This window comes from Rhipicephalus microplus, chromosome 1 (genome assembly GCF_043290135.1).
Source record: "Rhipicephalus microplus isolate Deutch F79 chromosome 1, USDA_Rmic, whole genome shotgun sequence".
Classification (NCBI taxonomy): Eukaryota; Metazoa; Arthropoda; class Arachnida; order Ixodida; family Ixodidae; genus Rhipicephalus; species Rhipicephalus microplus.
The window spans coordinates 294,877,075-294,893,957 of record NC_134700.1 but is presented as its reverse complement, the minus strand read 5'-3'; positions in this window follow the sequence as shown (position 1 = coordinate 294,893,957).

The window sequence follows — 16,883 nt, the reverse complement described above, 5'->3', positions numbered from 1 at the left end:
TAATGAACTGATGCTGATAATATTAACAACATTACAGTTCTCAGAGAACACATTTTCAATCTAGATAAATTCATCGTTTTACTATGTTAGGGCACTCCATTAGCGCGAACTTCAATGACGAGAGAGACGCTAAACTGTGACTAAATTTTTATCGAGAAATAATAACCGCGCGACTTCACATTTATACAAAACAACGACTCCCCAAAGTGAAAAGCTCATCAACAGTTACGTAAAAATATATAAACACGAAAGTTGATTGATATGTGCGATTTAACGTCCCAGAACCACCATGTGATTATGAGAGACGCCGTAGTGGAGGGCTCCGGAAATTTCGACCACCTGGAGTTCTTTAACGTGCACCCAAATCTGAGCACACGGGCCTACAGAATTTTCACCTCCATCGAAAATGCAGCCGCCGCAGCCGGGATTCGATCCTGCGACCTGCGGATCAGCGGCCGAGTACCTTAGCCACTAGACCACCGCGGCGGGGCATAAACATGAAAGGTATGAAATCACAAGGCACTATAAGGCGGTACACCTAAAATTGAAATTCTTTTTTTTTTTTTTTTGACGCTGCAATGGAATGCACGCTAATGCACTGGCTACCATCCTTGGCCAACTCAGCTGCTTCAACCATTCCTCACATTTTTTTGGTTGGCAGAAGTGAAAGTACTTCACATGTTTTTGCAATCATGATGTACAACTACAGCTTCGGCAGTGCGTCACGTGACCTTGACATTGTACACGCGTCCTCCCTGAGACGCGCCCGGTCTGTCCCACATATCTGCTGCCACATGTTAAAGGAAGCGAATAAACAGCCGAGTCATTGTCAAGCGCACTCGATGCTCCGTGAGCGCTTTTCCAGCCTTGTGTGCCGCATTCCTTCGCCCCCAAAGTTTGCGCTTCTCAAGAGTCCCTTTGACAGCTTATGATTATGATCGTGCCAGATTATGACCGTACAGTGGAGAGCTCCGAAAATTACCCGAGGTGCTTCGAAGTGCACGGGCCTCCAGCATTTCCCCTCGAACGAAATGCGAGGTCGAACCCGCGACCTTCGGGTCAGCAGCCGAGCACCGTTACATCACCGCGGCAACTCACGACTAGCAATGGTCGCGTGACCACGTTCGACTGGCGACTCGGAAGCAACTCGGAAGCGACTCGTCCGCCGTGTACGCCTGCGTTCGACCCATCGCCTCTGAGAACTCGCATCATGCTCGCATTGATATTGGCCCGCAAAGTGACCCTCACGTCCTGTTCCCAAGCATCTGAAAGGTTCAGTGGCTTGCGACTACAGCTGCGCGGCTGAAGAATAGAGCAGCGAGGAACTGATCCAAAGCCGTCGCTTTGCAACCACGGCAATTTGCGACCGTCTTTGCGACTGACTTGGTTAGGTGACTGGCACGTGCAGCTGTGAACGAGCCTGCCGAGTTGTCCCTCTCTCTTCTCTTGCAAGCACGCTCGCACATCTCACTTTTTTTTTTTTCAGACAGAAGCTGTTTTAGTCGAGGCATTCATGTTCGGGTTCGGCGTAGAGCTGATCACGTGACCTCATATTTTGGCGGGAGATAGTAAGAAATGGAAAGCTGCGCCGCTCTGAGAGAGGCGAAGGTTTGCTGCGGCAGGCGACGGAGAGCGGGCGAACCTTTGAGCAGCGCTACCCGACGGGGTGGCGGCGAAGCGCAGTGTTCAGATAGTGAACATCACTCGTTCTCCCGGTGAAGAAGCCGCCCGCCGTCAGCGTCGAAGAGAGCAAGAGAGGGCATGTCGTCGCCGAGTAGTTCGCGCAAGAAAGACCGAAGCTTAGCGCCAATCAACTGGAAAACTTGAAAAGAAGCACGATATAGCCTGATCAAGGACGGGCTATATCGGCTTCGCCGTCTCCACAGCATTCGCAAAGCACTGCAATTTCTTTAAAGATAAATCCTCACCAACTATATAGGCTTAACTTTCTGTTGCTATGAGAGGCATACCGATATTGTTTTTTTTTATTTCATAATTCTACACACACAAAATTCTCGCGGCGCAGTGAACTAACTTGAAGACATCTTTCTACTCGCCACATATGCGAGTGACTGCGTTTTCTCTAGCTTTACGATGAAAAGAACCAATTATTGTTTACGTTTAACGTCCCGCAACCATAATTTGATTATTAAGGACGCTGCAGTGAAGGCCTCAAGAAAATTATATACCACCCGGAATTGCACATAAATATATGCGAATATGCTTCAAGCGTTTTCGCCTTCATCTAAAATGCAGCCGGCACGATCGGGATTCGATCCCGCGACTTTCAGGCGAGCAGTCGGTCACCGCAGTGGTGATGAGTGACGGAAAAAACGAGGCCATGAGTTTTGTTATGAAATCATGCGCGAGAGACGAGCCCACGCACCGCGACAAATTAGTGCATCCATGAGTTCATGCTGCTTGGCTGCTGACCCAGTAATCATCTCAAAATTACTCCGAGCGCGAACACAAGGCACATACGTTCACACACCCAAACACGAATGGCTCATGGTGTGGATGTGCGCGAATGGCTCAGTAGTCGCGGGTTCGATTTCGGCAGCGATGGTCGCCGTTTGGTGGATGAGAAATGCTAGGTGTATCGGGGCATCTCAGTGGACGTTCAAGAACACCGGGCAGTCGAAGTTGCTGAAGGCATCTCTCGTAATCTGTTGGTTTTGTGGGGTTGTTCCCAAAGCTGTTCAAAGGAACAAGCGCCAGCACACGAGTGCGGCTCCACATTTGGATCACGCGAGACGGCTCAGCAAATGTGTTGTGCAGACATAGCGGAGGGGAAAGAGGGGCTCGCACATTCGCCTTTACCTTTCGTCTGTGCGAACTCCCGCCGTGCACCGTAAGTACCGCTACGAGTATTCTCGCTCAGATTGAGTGCGTGTCATGTGCGCTCCATAGGGCGAACGAAAACCTTTATTTTCTACAAAGTCCTTGCCTTATATGTGTACTGTTAAAATGGATCGCTCGCTTACTTTCGTAGGCAGCATATTAATTTATATCGCGCGTCGTTTAGGTCTGTCAGATGGCGTTAGCCAAAATGTTTCATGAATTGGCTTTAAAGGAAGATTTTGCGTAATATCGTTAGAACTGCAATGATTCGCAGCTTTTGTTTACAGTGATAAACGTCAGTAGCCTATCGGAAATTATTGCTAATGTTATATTATTTTTATTCTAGAAGTACGTTTTTTTTTTTCTGAATGTGAGTGACACCAGGCAGACGGGTATCAATCACTACTCCATATCTGCACAACATTGAGTGGACGGCCAGCTAAATCAGCCTTGCTGTCATAAGTGAGATTAAGCGGGGATGTTCCTTTGAGCCGAAGTTTTTGAATCTGAATCATTTCTATACTTTGAACATGATCGTTTCGGTGAAACGTTAAGTGATGTTATAGCCAAAGCGTAAAGAAAGTGACAAATACGAAGTCGGTTGTTAACGAGGCGATTGAAGGTTTACAGAGAAGCATTCAGTCTAACTTAAATTTAATTGCGCCAGTCACATCTTCATACATTCAAGGTATATATCACTAGGAGTCGGCAGCAAATCGACTGCTACGTACAACTCAGCGTTTCCATAAATGAGCCTGCGTTGCCATAGATACCAGACGTCGATACCAAGACATCACCAACCTCTGTCTGCATTTCATTGGCTTTCTCCGAGCCCCAATAAGAAGGAAGCACTGCTATTCAGAGAGCACCCAGACGCGGCACTACCTTGGGCCCACGGGACATCATCCTCCCCGCCGGGGAGCATACATGGTAACTTTCGAGTCTCGCAGCTTCGCAAGTCAGCGAAGACCAACGAAAATTTGGGAAGCTAGTTGTTGCTGAAGGTAAACGTATAAACGTATAAGCGAAGAATTAGAATTGCAGATGACGTACGAAGTACGTGGTATATATATATATATATATATATATATAGTAAGTGGTATATATAAGTGGTAAGTGGTATAAGTGGTAAGTGGTATAGTGGCTGAGTAAGTGGTATATATATATATATATATATATATATATATATATATATATATATATATATATATATATATATATATATATATATATATATATATAATGAAATTTTAGAGAAAATTACCATAATAGAAGTATATTGCGTTTCAGTAATTACTAAGGTGATTTCCCACCAGCCTCCTCTGCCTGCATTAGTTTCCGTAATGAAATATGCTTTCTAATGAAGTAATTGCGAAAGATGTAGCAGCACATTGTTGCTGTTGACACTTTGTGAGAACCACTTGAATACGTTTTATACAGGGAAAGTACGAGCGAAAGAAGTACGATGAGTAGGTTATTCAGTGGCAGATAAAGTGTAGCTAGAAATCGCGACTGTCTGGGACACGCTCGGCAACATCAACCCAGAGCGTCGTGGTTGACGTCTCTTTTGATTCGCAGGTCGGGTTTACGCGCACCGTCTCACACAGCGCGATCTGGCGAGACTTCTTGAAACGGCCTTCACTCAAATTCCGTACGAAGTCGTTGCTCAGAAACGTCCCAGCGCCCACCTCGACTCTCGTGCCAGTACATACGAAGGGCACGTTGTACACGGACAAGCGACGACGACAAGTTGCGTTTTTGTGCGTCGCCCTCTCCACCGCCTCGCTCGGACAGCACTGCAGGGAACAAGCGCACGGCGAAAAGGCAGGGCCGCCTCGACAGCATTCCGATCTGGACGGCCGGCCGGGTCTCGCTCCTGTCAGCCGCAGAATTGACACATCAGCGATTTTCGAGCCCGGGGCAGCTCGTCGGGCAATGCATGCGCCTCTGTACAAGGTCCGCGGCCAGCAGCAGCAACAGAAGCGCAACACACACACACACGACACGCAGGCGCGCTTCTTCTCTGCGCACGATGCCGCCCGCCCCGTCCATTTCGGCGGGCGCTTAGGGAAGCCCGCTGCCTAATAACCGCCCTTGCCCGGGGGCTGAGAGCAGGCGGGAAAATTTATTAGTCTCCCCCCCTCCTCCCCCATTCTTACCTCTTCGAGTGGTGTCCGGGCAACACCACCGGCGGCGCGGCCAGCACAACAGGAACTGCGCTCACTGTGGTAGAAGGCGATTGCCTCGCGAGAGGCGTGACTGCCGCGCGGGGATGGCGAGGGGGGACACCTCCGGCGGGCCACACAGGGCGGCATGAGGCGCGCATGAACCGGCTTGCCCGCCGCGCGAGGTGTCGGACCCCCGTTGAAGGCGTCGGAAATTACCGATAACGCCGGCCGACGCGAGAAGAAGTGCTGTTTATCTCCCCCCAATTGCTTGTCCCCCCCCCTCCCTCCGACCATATATATACACCTATACCTGCCAGCTTTCTTGTTTTTACAGTCGAGTCCCTGTTTCTTTGTTTGTTTCTTGCCCTTCGCGGCGTTTTCTCCCCCCTCGCTTTGCAGCCGTCGCCGCCGCGTGGTAGCAGTGCAGTCGAAACAGAAAGAAACCGATGAGGGGGTTATGTTGCTTGTGGGCTTTCTTCACCCGCGGGGGCTTTTGTGTCATCCTGCAGCGGCGACCGTCGGTTGAGCACAGGCTCTTCATTCGCTTCCCTAACGCAGGAATGAGCGCCTTCCAAAGTGGTCGGCTTTCATCGACATTTCCTTTCTTCTTCCCCTCTCTTTCTCCGCTGTGTTTTCATCACCGAGTTCGATTCGAGCCGCGCGCGAGGATGGAGCCGTGAACTGCGCGCACGGGGAGTGCTTTGTTCTGCGTGCGCAGTGATGCGCGGAGCCCGACGGACTTGATTGGAAAATAGGCGTAGCGGGAAACGGGGGCAAGCGGATTGCTCGAAGTGAGAAGCGTTCTTGTTCACGGTTGTGCCATTTGTCGAGCTTAGAATTGAGCTAAGTAAGCGCTTCTCATCTATAACACGAGGGGCTGCGTGCGACCCTGTAGTCTTAGGCTTCTTAGGTATAGAGACATAGCCTGGAGACCATATGTGAGTCAGGGCTATCTGTGAGCGAAGAAATTAATCGAGGTGAAAGATTCCGCCACCACTTAGAAAAGGCTAATACAGGTTCGGATCTATGGAGAGCTTTGCTTTATAGCACTGTTACATGAGAGTTGACGACATGTCCTTCCATTGTTGTGCGACTCATTTACGCAAAATAAACCGCCCCCCCTTAACACAAGTTACATTTAAAAGAAGAACAAACACCGGCCTAGTTTCGAACCTCTGGCCTTGCGAGCTTAGGCTGGCTTAGTGCCCTGGATGACCCTTCTTCTCACGCGTTTATTCTTTCCAAACTTCGTCCTGTAGGTCTCGTTCAATTTTGATATTGTTGGCTTCAAAGAGTCCTCAATGCAGCGGAGTTTCGCTAATTCGAGTGATCGCACTCCTATTTGACGTTTCCAGGCAACTGACGAGTTGCGTGCTCCTGTTTTGCGAACCAATCGGGTATACTTCTATGTGGTTGTTACGTTGAGCGTATACGTCGTGGGCGGCTGGAGTGCGTGAAGAGTAAACGCGAAAATTTTCCACTGCTAAATAGACTGGCGCTGCCGTTAAGGAAGTATCCAATTTTGTTGGTGCTTTGGAGTAGCAATTAACACTCTGGTAGACAAATATTGTAGTGGTCCTCAGGCAGGAGTCAGATATACGTACTATGGTAATTACATCTACGGCTAGCCTAATAATAACGTACAATTGTGGGTAAAAAGGTAAGGAGTGAATTATTTCTACTTATAGAGAGCGGCGAAAGGCAACAAACTTTGTTCGGAAGTAATGACGTGTTTGCATCACTCACCGCATAGCGCCAGCTTGAATTGATAGACTCTGATCATCTCACACAACGACAAGTCCACACGACCCGTTCAGCTTGCAAGTGCTTCTAGGAGCCCTCATAGTGGTACGTCTGGTGCTGGTGCTGAAGTGGACGACTATGCTTTAGAATAAATGGTTTAAATTTACCTCTTTGTTTAGACAGTGTACAATTATGTTAGGTGCTGGAGTATAACGCAGCGTGGGAATTTAAATCAAATATTATTACAAAGAATATGTTATGTCTACTTTGCATAATACCATCTCAACATGGCCTAATAGACAAGACCCAAGCTGGGCATAAGCTTACATATAGCGCCTCAATGAACTTGAACGTATCCCCGTAATAGCAATAAATTGTCAGACGCTCGTAATAATTACATCAAAGCTTTGTTCTACAAATCCGTTAAAGAGCTGCATGGCAAAAATTAGTAACAGTGCGCAAAAGAGCTGTTTCGACCTTTAAGTGTCTGCAAGCTCACAAAAGTTAGTAACAGCTCCTACTATAACTCTTTGCTTGTGGTTACAAGCTTTCTGCAATTTTTTAAGAGCGCACACTTAAGTTACAGTGATTCGGTCGTGAATAGACATGAAGTATTTATTGGAATGCAGTTCAAGTTTAACGAACGTCTCAAAATTCAAGGGTGCGGGCCACATAGGGCAACCTATGTTGCGGGTGAACTAAAACGCCAGCTCAAACTTGACACAAGGGACAACACCCAAGCATAAATGCAAGTTTTGCGAGTGCTGCGTAAAACAAAGCAACATACTGCAACACGCAACAGCTCGAGTATCAGGATAGCTTAAAGATGCGTGTCGGCGCGGATGCATGCACCGGCGTACTTTAGGCCACCCGCAAGGAAAACACGTTGTTTCTGTAATGGAAGCAAAATAAACTTCAAGTTCGACCGTGGCGCAAACGGAACGGGAAAAAAAAGTAAACAGGTGTAAGACATGATCTGCCAGCACTTGTGTTTCATACGTCTTGTCTGTTGTTTTAGGGTTTTCTTTATTTTATTATGAATATGTAACAGCAACCTCAAGTTAACACGCTTCCCATTGTCTTCCGTTAAGCTATGCAACTCTTTCGCTGAGCTATGCACCAACTAGCACAACGTAATACTCTTTTATGCCTATAATATAGGGCTGGAATGAACCATGCGTAAATAATATTGCAGAATGTGATCCCATCAATGGCTCACTTATTTTGTGCCTTGTTTCTAATGCAAATTTAGTTATATGCACTGCCAGAGGAGCCACTCCTGGGTGGAAAAGATCGCTGCGCTACTTCTGAACAAACCTGAGTGTTTTAGATGTGAAGCATCATATGGCTGACTTCAATGTGGTGTGCGGCGTGACTACATTTACTGCGCATGTGCGCCCCTCCCCCTCTCTCCTCTCCTACGCATCCCCCACTCTAGCTTCGCAACGCAAACGCAGGCAGCATCTGCTAGTCTACGCTCGCTCCCCCTCTCTCCACTTGATGTCCCTCCTCGCGGCGTTTACACCACCATTGCGCATGCGCGCCCCCTCCCCCTAATATTCTAAGCTGCGCCACTCGTTCGCCTGTCTACGCCGACGCAGGCAGAGTCTGCTAGCGAGTTTCTTAATTTAAAAAAAATCGCAGCTTATCCACGGAGTGAATGATGATGAGTGGGGCGAAGCATATGTCAGTCCATCCATGCTTCCGTCCGTTCGTGCAACCATCTGTACGTCTATCCGTCCGCCCTTCCCTGCGTGCATTCGTCTGTCCGTCCGTCTGTGCGTGTGTCCATCCGTCCGTCCGTCCGTCGATCTAGTGAACACTCCAAGTACGACCATCTCGCATCTTTTCATCATGTGCAAGTACTGTCATCCAGCGGACATTCCAAAGACTGAATGAGAGCGGGCTACCTACTACTGCTACTACTACTACTACTACTACTACTACTACTACTACTACTACTACTACTACTTCCACTACTTCCACTACTTCCACTACTTCCACTACTTCCACTACTTCCACTACTTCCACATAAATAAGCGACGCACGACCGTGGCTTAAAGAGCTTCGCCCCTAAACGCCGACTGCTTGCGATGCACGACTGTTTTCTGGCCACCCCGTATATATAGGTAGCTAAAGCAACGAATGGTGGCGCTGTAACTCTGGACAGGCTCATTCCCATTGTTCAACAATGCACAGGAGAAATCTCCCACCAGCACTACTTGGTAGTCAAGATCGAGTGCTTATGGGCCTTTTTTTACGGAAAGGAGGACTTCCTCTTTTCTGGGTTGTTGCAGGAGAGTACAGAAGTTGACGTCCCAGCCTCGGCAGTGCATTTTTGGGGAGTCACGCGAACTAGAGTTTGCAGAGCGACAACAACGCCGCGCCTATACATAGAGAGCTTCGAAAATGGAACTTCAGTACGGTATGCGACGGCGTCGACGACCCATTAAACCATCGGACCCCACTCACGCATATGTGAACCCCACGACCCTTTGTCCACGGCCTCTGTCTTAGGGAAGACGCCCACGTGGCGGAAAGAGTAAAAAGTGTAAGCAATTTGTATGGTTGGGACACCCACCTGTCGACTGAGTGTTTATGTGGCTCTCCAGTTATTCGTATTTTGCGCACCGACGTAAGCGCCATAGTTGGCTTACTTGCTCATCACTCTCGGTAAAGTAAGCAGAAGACCACTGTTGTCATTTGCGTCGTTGTACGTGTGGTACGATGATCTTCGCTTTTCTGTTTCGGTTAGAAAATGGCAAGGTTCCTCGTTAGTGTGGCGGCTGAAACGTCTAGGGATGTCTAATAATTCATCTGGGGTGGGGTGCTCTGCACCTACAAAAACTCGCCCGCCACACGGTTTTACTCATTTACTGTGAAACCTTCTGAGAAAGAGCGACGGAGGCAATGAAACGCCGCCGCACGTTTGGGCAGACGAGCCGCTCCGACATCGTGCGAGTTAATGCGTCGCTTCTTGTTCTCAAGCTTTCGTTCTGCCGTATCGGCGCTTGTTGGATGCACTCGATCATGTTGACACTGGTAAACGACGAAAGTTATCGTAGCCTAAGCATGTGTTGGTTCGGTTCAACCACTGGGCAAGGGCAATTCGCTTGAACGTTCTGCATTTATTATTTACAGAAACAGCAATGTGGCAGTCGTTGACTTCAGCAAGAACAAGCAGTGATTCAGACGTCACATTTGTAATCAAAACAAATCGGATGGTCACCACGAGCTCCACCTTATAGCCGGGCCTTGTTACGCTGGTCTGCGCGAAGCCCCTATCATATTCAGCGGCTTGAGGATTCAATAGACCTAAACAGCAGCGCGCTGACGGTCTGTTCTCATTCGCAGTATAGGAGGTGATCACATGTCTCCTCGGTGACCCTCTTCAAAACTTGTCACTGCTCCCACGGCGTCATCTATTGATGCTTTTCAACAGTCCGACTGATTGATTGATTGATTGATATGTGGGGTTTAACGTCCCAAAATCACCTAATGATTATAAGTAGTGGATGGCTCCGGAAATTTTGACCACCTGTGGTTCTTTGACGTGCACCCAAATCTGAGCACGCGGGCCTACAACACTTTGGCCTCCACCGAAAATGCAGCCACCACAGCCGGGATTCGAACCCGCGATCTGCGGGTCAGTGACCGAGTACCTTAGCCACTAGGCCACCGCGGAGGGGCAATAGCCCGACCGACCGCACTATGCATCATCAAACAAGTCTCACCTAACCAAACTGAAATCTCGTGCTAACCTAGTAACCTACCCTTTCGTCCCGCCGCTGTATAGCTCGCCTCAAGTTCTATCATGCATCGCCTCGTACTCCCGCCACCACGCTGCCCCTCGTCATTCAGACCGCATCAAGCACGGTGAAGCTGTGTACCCGCCAACTGCACACACCACTGTGCACCTTTCATCTTTTTTTGTCCACACAGCACAATATTCGAATGGCCTTCCTCCTGACGTTGTGCACCACACCAGGATAATCAACTTCAATGGAGCGATCAACCATCTACCCTTTAACCCATTGTAATAGCCCACCTCTCATGTTAAACCCCTTCATTGGGGCTTTTGAGGCATTGTAAATATATATATATATATATATATATATATATATATATATATATATATATATATATATATATATATATATATATATATATATATATATATATATATATATATATATATATATATATAATCTTTTTTTTTGGACAATCAGTTTGAATGTAGCGTGAAAAAGAGGGAACCTTATTGGGAATAAAGATGAAAAAGCTCGCCTGAGCTATGATGATGTGCCTGCAACATCACAGCAGGGATGGTGGTTGGGACAACGACAATGACGAGATAGAAATACTGACGATAATTTTGGCCCATTAGCCAAAACGTAAAAACCGAGATTGCTCACTGTGAATTCTTGTTGCGGACTTCCGTATACTGTATGATAAACAGGATCAGCTGTGTTCATATATTGAATCATGCTGAGCAGATGTAGTCTTATGGTACAGAAACTTGGTTGTCGCCTGATATTGCTGACTGCGAGTTGCCTTTTTCCCGTCAATTTACATTATTTAGGAAAGAGAGGGTCCAATCACGAGGTGGTGGGGTGATGATTGCAGTGAAAGAAATTTGATTGATTGATTGATTGATTGATTGATTGATTGATTGATTGATTGATATGGGGGTTTTACGTCCCAAAACCACCATATGATTATGAGAGACGCTGTAGTGGAAGGCTCCGGAAATTTCGACCACCTGGGGTTCTTTAACGTGCACCCAAATCTGAGTACACGGGCCTACAACATTTCCACCTCCATCGGAAATGCAGCCGCCGCAGCTGGGATTTGATCCCACGACCTGCGGGTCAGCAGCCGAGTACCTTAGCCACTAGACCACCGCGGCTACTCTGGCTGATAATTTGGAGGCTTCAACTGTTGACACTGATTCCTGTCTTGAAGTTTCTTGGGTAGCCCTGTCTTTGCCGCCACGTGTCAAACCTGTAATACGTGTCTGCAACCGCCCACCTCATGGTGAAATTCCAGAGTTCCTGGATGAGTCACTAACCTTTACACAACATAAATGGCCAACTTCGTCAATATTCTTAGCTGGAGACTTCAATTATCCGAATATTGAATGGCACTCGTACCGACCCGTTGGCAGCTCGAGGAAGCGTCAACGCCAGAGTTTTCGCGATGTACTGTCACCATTTGATCTGCACCGGATGGTTTCTCACTGCATGCGTGTAAATTGCCTTTTAGATTTTGTTTTAACAACAGAGCCAAACAGTGTCTCAGTAACCGTTTTAGAAGGCGTCAGCTAGTGATCAAAATATTTCGCGCTGCGAATTTATATGCGAATGTAAAAAAACAGCATAATGCAAATAAAGTCATTTTTGATTACACACGAGCGAATGTTGATTCGCTGCATGGTGACCTTTCAAGGTTTTCAGTTAATCTTATGCAATCCTTCCATCTACGCAATGCAAACATGAACTGGACTCTTATACTCGATAAGGTACTATTACTTAAAGAAAAGCACGTATACCTAAAATCAGTATAGCAATATCGACGCATAGCGCATGGTTTACGGCGCATCTGAAACGTTGCATTAACAACAAGAAGCGTTTACACACAAAGGTGAAGTTACGCCCCGTCGTAGTGGCTAATGTACTCGGCTGCTGACCAGCAGGTTGCGGGATCAAATCCTCGCTGCGGCGGCTGCGTTTTCGATGGAGGCGAAAACGCTAAAGACCCGTCTGCTCAGATTTCGGTGCACGTTAAAGAACCCCAGCTGGTACAAATTTCCAGAGTCGTATAAGTACCGTGCGCTAATCAATTGCGCCACTGGGGAAGACAAATTTCCAGAGTCCAATTTAGATGCCATGGTTAGCAAAGCATCTAGGACACTTGGCTTCAATCGGCGAAACCTATGTTTAGCGAACACCACCACTAAACTTCTCGCTTACAACACGATGGTACGTACAAAAATTGCATATGGATCACTAATCTGGAACCCGCATCAGGCATACCTAATTCATAAAATAGAATCTCTACAAAATAAGTCTGCTAAATTCATTGCCAAGAACTACCTACAAACATCAAGTATAACAAAAATTATATCTTCAGCCCAACCGCGGTGGTCTATAGTGGCTAAGGTACTCGGCTGCTGATCCGCAGGTCGCGGGATCAAATGCCGGCTGCGGCGGCTGCATTTCCAATTGAGGCGGAAATGTTGTAGGCCTGTGTGCTCAGATTTGGGTGCACGCTAAAGAACCTCGGGTGGTCGAAATTTCCGGAGCCCTCCACTACGGCATCTCTCATAATCATATGGTGGTTTTGGGACGCTAAACCCCACATATCAGTCAATCAACATTAAATCTTCAATTTATCTTGTTTCTCTGGAAACGCGTATTTGTCACACTTCTTTCCTTTTGTCGTAAAATTTATCACGATCTGCCATCACGTGTTGCTTTCCATATCAAAGATGCTGATCGTGTATCGTCGTGACTTGATCATCAACAAAATGTCGAGTCCATCTTCGCCCATACCAATATTTTTCTTAACTCCACGCTATTACGAGCCATCCATTACTGGAACCAGCTTCTTGGTGACATCGCTGTTATTACTAATTATAATGCCTTTGTAAGCAGTCTGAAATGTGCAGGGGTGCTATCGCCCCTGTAAAGTTGTTTGCGCCTCGTGGCGCACGTGTTTCGTGCATAGGCCACAATTCAGGTTCACGACTATCGAGCGCTAGGCGGCGTTGTGCTCGTGAGCGTTTATCACCACCACCATCATCATCATAATGTTTGTTAGAGTGGTAGCGCCGGTGGGGTCGCCTGGCGGTAAGCCTTGGTGGTGGCAGAGAGTCGCCGTTCTCCTCTTTGGCGGTTGTCTCTCGCGTGGGTCCCCGGTGAACGACACCGCGGGCTGCGCGCCGAGTGCCCTCGTGGTAACACAGGCGTTGGCGAAGCCGCCTTGTGTGTGTTCCTGTGTTTTGTTTTGTTTTTGAGCGTTCTGTAATATTGTGCAAGGCTGTTTTAGCGTGTTGATCACAAGTGTTGCATAATAATGGCAGCATATCCACGGGGTGAATGATGAAGAGTGGGGCGAAGCATCCGTCCGTCCATTCGTTCTTGCTTCCGTCCGTCCATGCCTCCATCCACCCGTCCGTGCGTGCGTCTGTTCGTGCGTCCGCACGTCCATCCGTGCATCCATCCCTGTGTTCATCCATGCATCCGCCCCTGCGTCCATCCATGCGTCCATCCGTCCGTGCAGCCATCCATGCGTCCGTCCATGTATCTGTCTGTGTGCCCGTTCGTCCATCTAGTCAACACTCCAAGTACCACCATCTCGCATATTTTCATCATATATTCCGCATATAGAAGCACCGCCATACAGCGGACATTCCAAGGACTAAACGAGAGGTGGCACACGCACACTTTCTTGCGGCTTGCTCTTTGTGTCTACTTCCCACCTTTAACCACCTCGAGCTCATGGTATATACTAGTTCACTGTATTCATGGCACTGCGGCCCAACGCTCGCTAAACCTTTCTAAAACCAAAGAGGTTACGCCCAGCGAGTATAACCTAGCAACCCTTTCTTGTCAGCCTATAGCGCTCAATGTACATGTCAATGGCTGCTAATTGGGAATGAGAGACAGGAGAATTCGGCTTCTAGTTAACGTGTACGCTGCGAATTTTTGTCATTGTTCAACAACGCACAGGAGAAATCTCCCACCAGCACCACCTTGCAGGTCAAAGCGTAATACTGGTTACGCACTAGGACTACGACAAGGGACGAACGGGTGCTGCTTTAAGGAGCTTTGCCCCTAATAATTTGGCGGGCGATATCGTTGATCTGAAAGTGGGTAAACAAATTGTGCAGTTTGATTCGTTCCAACCACGTCTGCTGTGGCCATTCGCTCCAAGAGCGTGGCTCTCTCTACTTCGAGACCCCACTTCGAGACCCCACAAATTTTCGCATGACAAATTCCGCCCACTTCTCCTTTTCCCCTCTTTTCCCGACACATTGCAGATTTAGGTGCAATTCGTAATTTTTTGTTCCTATTTGTATTTTGGTGTCATATGTATTTTGCTCAAGCATTTGTATAACCTCAGATGTTTGGATTACTGCCATTTTCAATATTTGCACATTTATCTACTTTTAAAAGACATGTTGTTATTGCTGGAACCCAATAATACCGGCACCAACTTTTTCTCCCCGCTTAGCTCTGTTAATAAGCGGTGTCAGTCCTTCTGTGGTTGCTATGCCGCTTTGTTAGAGCGTTTTTAAGCGTCTCACGCGTTTCATTCATTTAGCTTCATAGGACATTGATATTACTGCCACGACGATATTTCTTTACCAGCTTAGATGTCTGTTTTGAACTTGTGATACACTGTATTGTTCATAGCTCCCCCCCCCCCCCCTGATTGATACCTTCGGGCCTTTAGGGTACATAAATAAATAAATAAATAAATAAATAAATAAATAAATGTGAGAACATAAAAAGAACTCGTATAGGGTGCTTGAGCTTCACCTTCAAGAGTGCAACGCAACCATGTAGTGAGGCGCTGTGCGCTTCGCGTTCAACTGTGCTGCAAAGAAAGGAATGTGTACTAAAATTGTCTGTTTCAAAGCAGCTATATAATGCTCCCTGTATCTATAGTTCAGTGCCCACCACGAAATAGTTATTCTTTTTGCAAATCGGCGAAGCACCCCTTGCGCGTTCGTAAGGTGCAAACCATGCACTCATTGCACAATCAGCTTCTCCTGAAGCCCGGTTATATTCCACGATTTTGCCGCGCAATATTGCATGCTGGAAGGATACTGCATGCAGCCATTACAAGACATTCCTATATTGTTTTTTTTTTTTTTTTGAAGAAGCGGTTTCAAGCAATGAAGTGGCTCCATGCTAGAACGCCCGACTGCCAAGCAAACTGGGCGTAGTGTAATTCTTAACCGGATCAAATATTTTATTTATTTAGTTGCATCTATTCCAAATGTTCGCTTGTGCACAGCGCCGAGTTTTCGCTCACAACCAAGGACGCGGACGACGACACTGACCACGGAATCTCCACGAAACGAGCTCTTTAACGCTAACGCGTTAATAGAACAGAAATAATCATGTTAAGCGCAGTACAATGCCGCTTTCATAGATACATAAAGATGTTCATTCGTGAAACTCTAAATGCTACAATATTGACGATGGTCGGGTGTGAGCAACACTTAAGGCGTTTCTCGCTCCGAGTTAATCCACCCAAATTAAGGTAAGGTTTCGATCCAGAGGCGCGTGCAGACGCATCTTTTATCGCCTTGAGATCTGACCCCCGCTACGGTGATTGACAGAAGAATCTATCGGTCGCGAGCGCATGCATAAGCACCGAAAGTGCGCAGGTAAGAACTTGTCAACGCGACAAACAAGTTAAGCTGGACGAAGAGCACGCATGCAGAGCGGAGCGTTTCGAAAACGGCCGCCACAATGCGCGGAATGCTCAAAGAAAAGCCCATTAGGGGAAACGGACGGTTTACAAAAAGAAAAAAAAAAAAACGCCACAACCACACGTTTTGAATAAACACTTTCTTTTTATTCTTTTCTTGAATACCACAACAATCGGCCACGAGTGCAACGGAGGCACCGAAAAGGATTAAAAAAATAAGAAGTAAAGGCAGGTCTACAGGGAGAAGGATAACCAAACCGACTCTTCACAACGACATCGGCAACAACGGGAGGGGAAAAAAGAGATACGTGACGCCCGTATGAAAGTGCTGCTGTACAAAACGGCCCAAGAATGGAAGGTAATAAGGATGCCCATAGGCAAGCTCACAACGGAACCGCCGCGAGCTGTATACCCACAGAAGAAGGGGAAATCTGTTCTTTCCTGCAGTATGCTGCAGAGCTGCCCGGCAGTGCAGCACACGGTGGCGCGACGGACCACCGAAGGTCTGCAAGCCTCCCTTCGTTCGCCGCCGCGGGGGGACGCGTTGTCCACCGACGATCATCGCGGTCATTATACGCACACTGTCCGGAGCGCTTGCTCGCCGAGAGAGGGCAGCAGACGGCGGGAGTAAAAAGCAAGCTCGCAAGTCATGCTTTTCTTGTACACCTCAGCGGGGCCACGGAT